Raw genomic sequence first — 14197 nt, 5'->3', positions numbered from 1 at the left:
CATACAGAGCAGTGAATAGACTCTCCCCCTTACGAATATGTTAGGGTGGGAATAGATGAGATAAGCGAGTGACACTGTTTCCACACTCAGCTAGTGAACAGCCTCTCCCGGTGTGACTGTTTCAACGAGTTTGCACCTCAGACTGGCAACTGAATCCGTTCCCACATTCCCCATATTTAACTGTCCATTCAGGTGGGCGCACAAGTCTCGCAGACTAGACGATTTGTTAAAAGTGGATCCAGGCACAGAACATGTGTTCTGTTTCTCCCTGCTGTGATTGGTGCTTTTTCCTTCTATAGCCAAAGGCCAATGATATTCAGGTCCTGATAATCCGATGAATCTGTCAGATCTTGATGCAATATTTGGATTCAGTTTCCATCTGCAGATCCTCCCCTTCTAATACCCTCAAATGGTGTTCACAACAGGATAGAACTTCAGAACAGACAAATCTAGTTTCTATACAACATCCTTTTCCCCCATGTCCCGCCTAAGCTGTAAATTCCCCATTCTACACACACTCCCTTCTTCCTTACTGTCTAAAAACAACATTCATTACATCATCTGGGATTTTGTGTCTCCCCTTCTCTCCGGAAGGAACTAAATCTGGCTGGGTGCAATTAGTTAACCTCTAAATTTTGGTAGGAAGAACGATATATTGGCAATATAAACTAAAAGGTACAATTCTATAGGGGCTGCCTGAACAGAGAGACCTGGGGGTTTATGTGCACAAATCATTGAAAGTGGCAGGGCAGGTTGAGAAAACGGTTAAAAAAGTATACGGGATCCTGGGCTTCATAAATAGAGGCATAGAGTACAAAAGCAAGGAAGTTATGATGACCTTTTATAAAACACTGGTCCGACCTCTCTGGAGTTTAGAAGAATGAGAGGTGATCTCATTGAAACATACAAGATTCTGAAGGGGATTGACAGGGTAGATGCTGAGAGGTTGTTTCCCCTGGCTGGAGTGTCTAGAACTAGAGGGCATAGTCTCAGTCGGCCATTTAAGACCGAGAGGAGGAGGAATTTCTTCACTCAGAGGGTTGTGAATCTTTGGAATTCTCTGCCCCAGAGGGTTGTGAATGCTGAGTCTTTGAGTATATTCAAGGCTGAGATAGATAGATTTTTGGACTCTAGGGAAATCAAGGGATATGGAAATCCGGCAGGAAAGTGGAGTTGAGGTCGATGATCAGCCATGATCTTATTGAATGGTGGAGCAGACTCGAGGGGCCGTGTGACCTACTCCTCTTATTTCTTATGGTCTTAAGTTCTTATGACCTCAACTGGAGTATTGTGTCCAATTCTGGGCACCACACTTTAGGAAGGATGTGAAGGCCTTCGAGAGGGTGCGGAAAAGATTTGTTCCAGAAAAAATGGTTCCAGGGACGAGAGACTTCAGTTACGTGGATAGACTAGAGAAGCTGGGGTTGTTCTCCTTGGAGCAGAGAATCTTGAGAGGTGGTTTGATAGAGGTGCTCAACGTCATGAGGGGTCTAGACAGAGTAGATAGAGGGAACTGTTCCCATTGGCAGAAGGGTCAAGAACCAGAGGACACAGATTTAATGTGATTGGCAGATGAACCAAAGGTGACATGAGGAAAAACTTTTTACACAGCGAGTGGTTAGGATCTGGAATGCACTGCCTGAAAGGGTGGTGGGGGCAGATTCAACTGTGGCTTTCAAAAGGGAGATGGATAAGTACCTGAAGGAAACATGTTGGCAGGGCTCCGAGGAAAGGTCAGGGGGAGTGGGACTAGCTGAAGTGTTCTTGCAGAGAGCCGGCACGGGTTCGCTGGGCCTCCTGCTGTGCTCTAACGTGTCCATGATTCTATGATTCTAGAGCCTCACCATCAGCCGACTCAGTGAGTGTCAGCAGTGACAGCAGTCCAATCCTGCCCTCAATTGACATCCATACACTTTCCAGTTGATGTCACTGGATCTCCATCAAGAGCAGGGGCAGTGCCTGATTCTTACTCTTAGTTAGCCCAGTGGTACTGAGGATAATTATAGCCCCTGAACTGCTGCCTTGTCAGAGATCAACTCACAGCGCAGATCAAGGATTGAACTTGATACCTTCCTAGTCAGTAGTACATAGTGTTTTAAAGTGGAAGGGGGAGGGGGAGAACAGAATACTTAGAAAGAAATATCACTCCACCATTAAAGGAAACCTTCGCAAATTCTGAAGACTTTCAATATTAAACAAACACGTCAAATGGATCGTCAAAAACAGTGAGGCATTTTAGAAAGGCTCAAGTCACTGAAACAGACGGGTTTACAATCACTGCACAGTACAGAAGGGAGCGACTGTTAATGGGAGCTCTGTTAGTGAAGTCCACCGACACTCCAAGATAAACGGGTCTGTCCCTTTAACTATAAATAGGCAGAGAAAGAGGAGTGCCTGTCCCTTTAAATATCTGGCCCATTCCCCCAGGCAGTGGGAGGAGGAACACCGCGCGGTCTCTTTATATCCAGACCCAGCGGGCCCCGCCGGATGGGCGGCCGCAGGGTCCTAAAGGCCACAGAAAGTATTTCATCAGGTTTAACAGAACTGAAAAGAGCTCACACAAAATGTTTGTTATATATGCCAAGAGTGTGTAAACAAAACACATCATCCTTAATATGTGAAAGCGCATTCCACAGAGAGAAATTATCCATCCCAATAATTTTTCAGCATTTTATTTCCTTTTATTTAAAATGTAACTTCAGAGTGTTGAATCCCTTTAACATTTATTGATAACCCATTGCCTTGTGGGCTCTTGTTTAGAAAGTGATGTCACAATGACCATCCCGTTCCCAAGGTGAGCCTGTCTGTCCGCAGTATTCAGTGGGAAAGGGGATTAAATCACACCGAGGATAATGAGCAGCCACCCACCAGTCTCTGCACTTTATTGTCCAGTGATCACCTCACCATCATACAGAAGCTCCTGATATAAACCTCCAGTGGGTGATGATTGGTGCAGGGTCAGTGGTGGAGTTCCTCAGCGGGAGTGATCCTGGAGTAACCCTGTGGATGTTCCGGGTCGTGTATTTTGAGTTATCCTGGTGTCTAACATGCACATCAATAAAACGGGGAATTCCTGGAAACACGCTGCAGGTCCTTCTTTATCTGGACATCAAATGTCTGTTGTATAATTGTACCAGCAGTTAACAGGCTCCTGTGAACTCCTCCCTCTGCTATTTTAATACAGACTTTAATCAATTTATTTTAAACGTGTTTATTTGAAATGAGCTAAAACCTGCCTTAAAATGGTAGACTCAGGACTGTCACACACACATATTAAATCTTTGTGGAATAATTACCAGTCAGTTTTAAACTGGAAACTTAACCCTGCCGTTTCACTTTCAGTCAGGAACAGATCGCAGTTTGACACCAATATCTGATTTGACAACACGTTTCCAGCATTCACCGTTGTTCTTCCTGACTCTAAACACAATTGTAAAGGAGCCTTCTGTTCCGTGCCTAGGAGCTCTGACCCATGGAAGAGAGCGGCTGGGACACATTCCTTACAGGCCCAAGATTAACCTGCACGGGGACATTGCTGTCAGTGAAGAGAGGCGAGAAAGACCAAAGTGCCATTTGCCCCTCTCAGTGTGGCCCTGAAGGACTGTGTCCAGGCTGTAGTTCTGTTCCTGCCGTATGATCCTCCCCCCAGATTGTCCTTTCTGGTGATGCTAAACACTCAGGTGGGAACAACAAAAATCCACAACAATGTGTTTAAAGCAAAGCTTATTTATTTGGCAGATATCCAGAATATTAAAATCCAGCCCAGTTACCGGGGTTATTAACATCAGCAGAAACAAACCCCAACTGTCAGAATGAACACGATTCAATCCGGGATGTAATTATCAGCAGCAATAACAGCAGAATCCAACCTCTGCAGTCAATTGTGAACTCGCTGGTGTGTCAGCAGGTGGGATGACTGAGTGAAGCCCTTCCCACACATGGAGCAGGTGAACAGCCACTACCCGGTGTGAACTCGCTGGTGCTTCAGCAGCTGGGCTGAACAAGTGAATCCCTTTCCACACTCAGTGCAGGTGAACGACCTCTCCTCAGTGTGAATTCGCTGGTACATCAGCAGGTTGGATGACTGAGTGAATCCCTTCCCACACATGGAGCAGGTGAATGGCCTCTCCCTGGTGTGAATGCACTGGTGCACAGTGAGGTGCGCTGATCTCCTGAGCCCAGCCCCGCAGTGAGAGCACCTGAATGGTCTCTCGTCAGTGTGAACACGTTGATGACAGGTCAGTTCCCCAGAACTTTTATAGCACTTCCCGCAGTCCGGGCATTTAAAAGGTCTCTCGTCAGTGTGAACTCGCTGGTGTGTCAGCAGATGGGATGAATTAGTGAATCCCTTCCCACACTCAGTGCAGGTGAATGGCCTCTCCCCAGTGTGACTCCGCTTGTGTCTCAGCAGGGTGGATGAATCAGTGAATCCCTTCCCACATGCGGAGAAGGTGAACGGCCATTCCCCAGTGTGAACACGCTGGTGTACAGAATACGTGTACGGTTTCTCCCTGCTCTGAAAGGTGCTTTCTGCTTTCATGTTCAAAGGTCCTGATGAATTGAGTGACTCTGTCAGATCTTGAAGTGATGTTTGGTTTGAGTTTCCCATCTGCAAATCCTCCCCTTCTAACACCCTGCAAAATTAATTTCAAACAGGAAAAAGGGAGTGTTTAGCAAACTAATCTCCCCTAGAATCCACCTCCCTTCACAGTCCCACATTGGAAATTGTTGGGTCCCACTGGGCTCAGAAGTACTGGGGGTTAAACCCAGCAGCTTCTCCCCCCTCTCCACTCCAGCTGAAACTGATGCAACAAGAAAGCCCTACACAGGAGGCCAGGGACCGAGTTCCACATCCACCACCCACCCTGATGCTAACTGGCTCTGAGTTGCTCCCTCTGCTGTATAAATGCAAGTTGTTGTGTTTCCTGTCTGGGGGAGGCGCTGCACCCGGGGGTTAATGGTGCCGGGGCCCTGGCTGCATGTCTGCCGGCACTGACTCGGGGCCTGAGACCCACACTCGGTGTTGCTGAGGCCCAGCGACTCAGAATGACCGCTTGGCAAGGTACTAGAGGGCAAAGAGTGACTGGGACCGAACCCTACCATCACACAGCACCTTCAGTATAGGCTCACAGCTCAGAATTACCACTCAGCAAGGTACTGGAGGGTAAACAGTGACTGGGACAAAACCCCACCATCACACAGCACCTTCAGGAGAGAAAGGGAGAAAAATCTGAGCCTGCGATGAATCTGGATTTCAAACAGCGAGGATGTGGTGAGGAGGGGGAATGTGTGGGATGGGGGATTTACAGATTAGGAGGGGCAAGAGATGAAATAATGTTCCAGAGAAACTAAAACTGTCTGTTCAGAATTTCTATCCTGTACCGACAGTGATGACTTTTGTAAATTATGAAGACAGGTTGCACAGACTGGGCGTCTACTCCCTTGAATATTGAAGATTAAGCGGTGATCTAATTGAGGTGTTTAAGATGATTAAAGGAGTTGATTGGGTAAACAGAGATGTTGTGTCCGTGTATAATAAGACACAGGCTGCAAGAGAATGGTACAACAGGTGTTTACTCAACGTGGCTCACACTGGAACTGATCTGTACAGATTACTACTCAGGGCTATATACAGGTGTGGTCACTGCCGGTACTGCAGTATACATGAGCTGTAAAAGATAGTTCCCCCCTTAAAGGTATATACATTACAATTCCTCCCCTTTTAGATTAACAGTACCATAACACTCATTTAACAATTAAATATCAAACTAATTACAATTAACACTTTTAACATGCAACATTAGCTGAAAATAGTCTATTTATATATTCAGTCTTTGGGGAGGCTTCCTGATCCTTTCTGGATAGCGCCTTTCCCGAGTGTCTTGCTCTTGGTGCGGGGGCGATTCTGGCCCCCTGTCGTCGGTTGGTTCATCAGCTTCCGATGCTACTGTTTCTGGGGTAGATGCGACCTGTACGTCGGGTTCATCACCAGGTACGTATGGGCGAGGCATGGGGTTGACTTGTTCCTGTGACTCTAGGATCTGATCAGCATGGCGTCTCACGATGCTCTCCCCAACGTCCACTGTGTACATTAGTGGGCCCTGCCATGTGCATATCGTTCCTGGCTGCCATTTTTCTGTTCGGTAGTCGCGGGCCAAGACTGGTTGCCCTACATTGAAGCTCCTTGTTGGCTTCTCATGGATGTGCTGGAATTGCTTACTCTCAACATCTCTTCGTACGTTTGGTCTGAGCAAATCCAGGTGAGACCTTAACCTTCGGTTAAAGAACATCATGGCTGGGGCCTGGTTGGTGACTGCATGTGTCGCATTCCGGTAGGCGAACAGGAAATTGTCCACCTTGTGCTGCAGCGGAATGTTGTCATTGTACATAGTCGCTATTGCCTTCTTAAAGGTTTGTACGAACCTCTCAGCCAATCCATTTGTGGCTGGATGATACGGGGCGGATGTGTAATGCCTTACCCCATTCTTTTTCAAGAACCTCCGGAACTCTTCGGACACAAACTGTGGTCTGTTGTCGGAGCAAATCTGTTCTGGCAAGACATTCCTGGCAAAAATGGTCCATAGGACTGCAACAGTTTTCTCCGTGGTGGTGGAGGACATTTTGATGACCTCAGGCCCTTTTGAGTGCGCATCCACGGCTATTAAAAACATTGAGTCCATGAATGGACCAGCAGAATCAATATGCACCCGTTGCCATGGAGATGAGGGCCACTCCCATGGGTGTAGAGGGGCCTGTGGTGGTGCATTTTGGACTTTCTGGCATCCTGAGCAACTCTTGGTCAGGTCCTCGATTTGTTTATCGATTCCCAGCCATCACACATAAGCAGTGGCTAGGCTTTTCATTTTTACCTTTCCCAGATGACCCTCATGAAGCTCATTGAGCACTCTATCCCTTAACTTGAGTGGAATTACCACTCAGGATCCACACATCAAGGTCCCCTGGCACACTGACAGCTGTTCTCTCCTTGTCGAGAATGCTGGCAACAGTGAGTCGCCATGTGCTGGCCATCCCTGCACTGTCAAATCATATACCCGAGACAGTGTCGGGTCATTTCGGGTTTCCTTTTCGATACTAGCGTTAATTACCAGTAGGTATTCAACTATAGTCGAATGGAATATTTCGACAGGATCCACTGCTGGTGATTCCTCTGCAGTAGGCAGTGGCAGGCGTGATAGCCCATCAGCATTTCCATGCTGTTTCGTGCCCTTATATTCAATCTCATAGCGGTGCGCCCCTAGAAAAAGTGACCATCTTTGTAGTCGTTGCGCAGTCATCACCGGAATGCCCTTCTTCGGATTAAAAATGGAGACAAGAGGCTGGTGATCCATCAGCAAGGTGAACTTCTGCCCGTGCAGATAGTGATTGAACTTTTTCACTCCCCACACTAGGCTGAGGGCCTCCCTGTCAATCTGGGCATAGTTACGCTCGGCTGAGGTTAGTGATCGTGACGCAAAGGCTATTGGCCTCTCTGAGCCGTCCGAGAATTTGTGCGACAGCACTGCTCCAATGCCGTAGGGTGATGCATCACATGCCAACCGAATTGGTAATGCTGGGTTGTAATGGGCCAATACTTCTTTCGATGTGATTAGTGTTTTGCTCTTCTGGAAAGCTCGTCTACATTCGTCACTCCACTTCCATGGCACCCCAGTTTGCAGTAGGGTGTTCAGTGGGTGTAGTATTGTAGACAAATTTGGCAAGAACCTAGGTAGTAGTTTACCAGCCCGAGGAACGACCTCAGTTGTGACACATTTTCCGGTGCTGGAGCCTTGACTACTGCCTCAATCTTCTCTGGGGACTTATGTAACCCCTCTTTATCGATAACGTGGCCACAATACGAGATCTGTTTTCTAAAAAACACGCATTTGGGGCGGTTAGCTCGGAGCCCATATTCCTGCAATCTAGTGAGCACCTGCTCCAGGTTGGCAAGGTGATCACTGTCATTTTCGCCCGTGACCAGGATGTCGTCCAAATAACACTGGGTCCCTGGGATCCCTTGCAGGACTTGTTCCATTGCCCTCTGCCAAATAGTCGGAGCTGATGCCACCCCAAATACCAGCCGGTTGTATTGGTAGAGACCTTTATGGGTGTTGATTGTGAGGTATTTTTTTGATGCTTCTTCTACCTCCATTTGCAGATACGCCTGGGCCAGATCAATTTAGTGAAGCGTTTCCCTCCAGATAGCGAGGCGAAAATATCTTCAATCCGCGGAAGTGGATATTGTATGGTGTGAAGGACCGGGTTCACTGTTACCTTAAAGTCCCCACAGATGCGAACCTTCCTTAGTCCCCTAGGCGTGCTGCTCAACGACTTTTTCATCACAGGGACGATGGGTGTAGCCCACTCGCTCCAGCCTACCTTGGAAAGTACTCCTGAATGTTCCAGACTCTCCAGCTCTGCTTCGATGGCTGGGCGGATCGCATAAGGTACTGGTCTGGCCTTAAAAAATTTTGGGCTTGTGTTTTCTTCAATTTTAATCATCGTTGTCATGCCTTTTACTGTTCTGAGTCCTTGCTGGAACACTTCTTTCGCATCAGTTAGGATCTTTGACAGTCGCCCAGGTGTGACGTCATCATCCTTTTTGTCAGCCACAGTCAGTGCCTGTATGGAATGCCAATCCAGTTGTATTTTCCGGATCCATTCACGTCCCAGTAATGGTGGTCCTCCATCTTGTAATACATACAGGTCTAGTTTTGGTGTTTCCTTACCGTTATATATAACGGTCACCCTTATTTTTCCTTTGGGGTAGACTTTTTGCCCCGTGTACGTCTTCAAAATAATTTTTGTGTCTCTCAAGGGTATGTGTGAGAACAGCCGCTCATAGTCCCGTCAGTTTATGACTGTTAGGGCTGATCCTGTGTCCAACTCCATCTTTACCTGGACTCCTGCTATCTTGAGAGTGACCCAAATGGTTCGGTGATCCTCCGTTGTGATCACATTATGTAGTTTCAGACAACTCAGTTCCCTGCTTTCGGAGTCGTTATCACTCTTTTGTTCGTCTGAACTATTCTCCGTCATCTTATGTACCTTCTTGTACTTTTCTTTGGTAGGTTTCTTATTGCTGGTTTTCTTTCCCGACCTGCAGACTCGTGCTATGTGTCCTACTTTTCCACACTGTCTGCACACTTTGTCTTTGAACCAGCAATCATTCTGGTTGTGTGTTGTTCTGCCACAGTGATAGCACTTCTCTGTTCCATATGACATTTCGTTTGTGCCATATTCTTGCGGTTTCTGTTGTATCTCTGCAGAGCCCCGTGCTGCTGCTTCATATGATACCGCAATGCTGAAAGCCTTTTCCAGCGTAAGGTCCTTTTCAGATAAAAGCCGTTTCTGGGTTCCTTCACTTTGAAGCCCACACACAAACTTGTCCCTTAAGGTATCTGCCAGTCCCGCTCCAAACTGGCAGTGTTTTGATAGTTTGTGCAGTTCTGTTAAATAATCAGCATTGCTTTCATCCTTATGCTGGTTCCGTTTGTGAAACTTGAATCTTTCTGCTTTCAGCAGTGGTGTGGGGTTTAAATGTTCCTGTAGTATCGTCACTATGTCTTCAAAACTCTTTTCCATTGGCTTCGTTGGGGTTACTAGATTTCGTAATAAACCATACGTCTTTGCACCCATTAAATTTAACAATACTGATGCTTTCTTGTCATCTGACACCTCATTTGCCTTGCAGTATACCTCTATTCGTTCGACATATGTAGTCCAATCTTCGACTTCATTGTCAAATGCGGTGATACTGCCACTCTTCGGCATTTTGGGTGTGATTTGAAATGGCATCTCCCAATGGCTTAAAATTGCATCTCCCGCACTTTCCTTCCTTCCCCGCTGCGGCCAACGCCACTCCCGGTGGTTCTCGTGGCAATGGCGGCACCCTGTAGGTTTTGCACGCTTCTCCTGCGCTGCTGCCAACGCCACTCTCCGCGGTCCTCGTGGCAATGGCGGCGCCTCGCGGGTTTCTGCGCGTCTCTCTCTCCCTCTCTTCGATGCTGCTCGGCCCCGAACACCGGCTGCGCCCTGTGCGCTCTGCCCTCTCTCTCTCTCCCCCGTCTACGCTGCTCAGCCCTTTGCTGTGCTGCTCGGTCCGGCTCTAGCCCGCCGCTGTCCGGGAAGGGTCTGCGCACTACCTGTTGCCAGCCCGTTTCGCTGGACCACCTCGACTGGAAAGCCAAGCCTGGCTCTCGACAGCCTCCCCTGCAATTCTCGAGTCTCTGCTGGCTGACTGGGCGGTTGCCCATGGTCGACGCCCGAGTCTCTGGCCTTGACCTCCAATCCACTGATCTCCAGGAACGAATCCCCGGGAGGTGATGCAGAGTTGCAGGTAGGTTCGAACTTGCCTTGTCGCCAATGTTGTGTCTGTGTATAATAAGACACAGACTGCAGGAGAACGGTACAACAGGTGCTTACTCAACGTGGCTCACACTGGAACTGATCTGTACAGATTACTACTCAGTGCTATATACAGGTGTGGTCACTGCCGGTACTGCAGTATACATGAGCTGTAAAAAATTGTTCCCCCCTTAAAGGTATATACATTACACCATTTCCCTGCAAATACTGATTTCTTTCAGTTCCACCCTTTCATCAGGCCCTATGTTCCACGGTATTTCTGGGAGGTTATTTGTGTCCTCCTTTGTGAAGACAGAACCAAAATATGCATTTAGTTGGTCTGCCATTTCTTTGCTCCCCATTATAAATTCCCCCGAATCTGACTTTGAAAACGTCAGCAAACTCCTCCATGACTGTCTGCTTATCAACTGGTGCTGTCAATGATAGTACTAGCTTGATGAGGTCCATGTCTAAACATGCCTTTAGACCTAGCACTGGAGGTGCTTGAGTGTCAACAATGTAAAAGTTCAACATCATGTCGCTTTCTTTGTACTTGCATTTCATCACGCATGTGCCTTTTACAATGAGCTGCTCCCCCCCATAGCCGGTCAGTCTGCGTGAGGTGGGCTGTAGCTCACACTCATCCTTCAAGCTGTGATGCTCACTCAGGAATTACATTAACCTGAGATCCAGTGTCTAGTTTAAACTTAAGCTCTTTGCCCTGTTTTCCTATCTCAATATCGGCATAGGCTTACTCAGTCTCTGAAATCTATTTTTTCTGTGACACAGAATCAATAAACATTTCCTCTGCATTTGGCTCTCTATCTGGCATTTGTCTGTCACTCACTGTGTGTACTGTATTCCGAAAACAGTCCTGCAAACTTTAGCAAAGTGGTTCCGTTTACCACATTTAGCACATCGCCTTCCTTTGGCAGGGCAGTATTCCTTTTCTCCATGCAAGTTGTTTCCACAATATCGACAGTTATTGAAGCGTTTTATGTCTGTGTCACCCATGTTTAGAACTCTCGCTGTTCTTTCTGTTCTGAAACACGCTCTCTAGGCAGTGTTCTTTGGTGTGTGTCTATTAACTGCGTGCACTGTCTGTTCACTCGAGCGGCTCGTGGCGCCGGTTATGGTTTTCAACTGTGCTTGGGCTATCTCGTGCGATCTAGCTATGTCTATAGCTTTGTCTAGCATTAGCCCGGACCCAACATTCAAAAGTTTCTCTCTCACTTTAGCTTAATGTAATCCAAACACGATGCGGTCTCTGACCATCTCATCTTTATCTGCATATACACAGTCTTTTACCAGCAGTTTTAACTCAGTCATGAACTGTTCAAATGACTCACTAGCTCCTTGTACTTTCTCCTGAAACTTGTACCTAGCGAATATTGTATTTGTCTTGGGCATCACATATGATTCAAAACGGTCAAAATAGCTTTTCAGTACCTTTGCTTCATCCGCGGTGAGAGACCATGTGTTAAAAATGCCTCTCCCTTTTTCTCCGATCCACAGGAGTAGATAACTGCATCTTTCTTCCTCCCCTTTGCTTTTCAATGGACCTGAGAACATTAACTCCACATGTTGCTTGAACTTGCTCCATTCTCTATGTAAGTTCAAAGATTCCCAATTCATTCGAGGTAAGGGAGCTCCAACGATGTCCATCTCAAATCCCTGTTCTGACACCATGTCTTGTTTTGCACATTTTGTACAAAAATAATAAATTGCAGGACAACGGAGTATTACAGTTTAAACTTTTTTAATGAAGCATCAGGTCTGTGCTTACTCACAGCAGTACAGTACCATGTGGACAAGATGTGTATGTAACCCGTGCTGCAGCTTCCTGGGAGTGTTTGATGGGACAAAGTAGAGGGAGCTTTACTCTGCATCTAACCCATGCTGTACCTGCCCCGGTAGTGTTTGATGGGACAGTGTAGAGGGGGCTTTACTCTGTATCTAACCCGTGCTGTACCTGCCCTGAGTGTGTTTGACTGAACAGTGTAGAGGGAGCTTTACTCTGTATCTAAACCGTGCTGCACCTGCCCTGGCAGTGTTTCAAGGGATATTGTAGAGGGAGCTTTACTCTGTATCTAACCTGTGCTGTACCTGCCTCGGGAGTGTTTGATGGAACAGTGTAGTGGCAGCTTTACTCTGTATCTAACCCATGCTGTACCTGCCCTGGGAGTGTTTGATGGGAGAGTGTAGAGGGAGCTTTACTCTGTATCTAACCTGTGCTGTACCTGCCCCGGGAATGTTTGATGGAACAGTGCAGCAGGAGCTTTTCTCTCTAACTAACCCGTGCTGTACATGCCGGGGAGTGTTTGATGGGACAGGTTTGAGGGAACTTAACTCTGTATCTAATCCATGCTATACCTGAACTGGGTGTGTTTGATGGAAAAGTATAGAGGACCTTTACTCTTTATCTAAACCATGCAGTACGTGCCCTGGGAATGTTTGATGGGATAGTGTAGAGGGATCTTTACTCTATATCTAACCCGCGCTGTACCTGCCCTGGGAGTGTTTGATGGGACAGTGTAGAGGGAGCTTTACTCTGTACCTAACCCATGCTGTATCTGCCCTGGGAGTGTTTGATGGGACATTGTAGAGGGAGCTTTACTCTGTATCTAACCCGTGCTGTAAATGCCCTGGCAGTGCTTGATGGGACAGTGTAGAGGGAGCTTTACTCTGTATCTAACCTGTGCTGTACCTGCCCTGGGAGTGTTTGATGGGACAGTGTAGAGGGAACTTTATTCTGTATGTAGCCCGTGCTGTACCTGTCCTGGGAGCATTTGATGGGACATTGTAGAGGGAGCTTTACTCTGTATCGAACCCGTGCTGTATCTGCCCTGGGAGTGTTTGATGGGAGAGTGCAGAGGGAACTTTACTCTGTATTTAACCCGTGCTGCACCTGCCCTGGGAGTGTTTGATGGGACATTGTAGAGGGAGCTTTACTCTGTATCTAACCCATGCTGTACATGCCTGGCAGTGATTGATGGGACAGCGTAGAAGGAGCTTCACTCTGTATCTATCCCGACCTGTACCTGTCCTGTGAGTGTTTGATGGGACAGTTTATAGGGGACTTTACTCTGTATCTAACCGGTGCTGTACCTGACCTGGGAGTGTGTGATGGGATAGTGTAGACGGAGATTAATCTGTAGCGAGCCCATGCTGTACCTGCCCTGGGATTATTTGATGGGACGTTGAAGCGGCAGGTTTACTCTGCATCTAACCCATTCTGTAGCTGCCCTGGGAGTATTTGATGGGTCAATGTAGAGGGAGCCTTACTCTGTATCTAACCTGTGCTGTAGCTACACTGGGAGTGTTTAATGGGACAGTGTAGAGGGAGTTTTACTCTGTATCTAACCCATTCTGTACTTGCCCTGGGAGTGTTTGATGGGAAAATGTAGAGGGAGCCTTACTCTGTATATAACCCATGCTGTACCTGCCCTGGGAGTGTTAATGGGACAGTGTAGAGGGAACTTTACTCTTTCTCTAACCTGTGCTGTACCTGCCCTGGTAGTGTTTGTTGGGACATTGTAGAGGGAGCTTTACTCTGTATCTAACCTGTGCTGTGTCTGCCCTGGCAGTGTTTGATGGGGCAGCATAGAGGGAGCTTTACTCTGTATCTAACCCGTGCTGTATCTGCCCTGGGAGTGTTTGATGGGACAGTTTATAGGGGGCTTTACTCTGTATCTAACCCGTGCTGTACCAGCCCTGGGAGTGTTTGATGGGACATTTTAGAGGGAGCTTTACTCTGTATCTAACCCGTGCTGTATCTGCCCTGGCAGTTTGTGATGGGTCAGCGTAGAGGGAGCTTTACTCTGTATCTAACCCGTGCTGTACCTGCCCTGGG

The 14197-nt window shown here is 47.4% G+C and overlaps 1 pseudogene across 1 annotated transcript in view; it reads right to left on the bottom strand.

Annotated features, from left to right (window-relative positions):
- Positions 1-3823: 3823 nt before the first annotated feature.
- Positions 3824-14197, bottom strand: part of LOC147119790 (uncharacterized) — a 228895-nt pseudogene continuing 218521 nt past the window's right edge. Inside the window, exon 4 of the transcript XR_015078080.1 lies at positions 3824-4376. The product of XR_015078080.1 is annotated as an uncharacterized LOC147119790 (transcript). The remainder of the gene's footprint in view (positions 4377-14197) is intronic.

Source organism: Somniosus microcephalus, chromosome 4 (assembly GCF_052327205.1).
Source record: "Somniosus microcephalus isolate GS21.2 chromosome 4, FLI_Smic_1.0, whole genome shotgun sequence".
NCBI lineage: Eukaryota > Metazoa > Chordata > Chondrichthyes > Squaliformes > Somniosidae > Somniosus > Somniosus microcephalus.
Note: the sequence above shows the minus strand (reverse complement) of the source record. Positions and strands in the feature narration are given on the sequence as shown.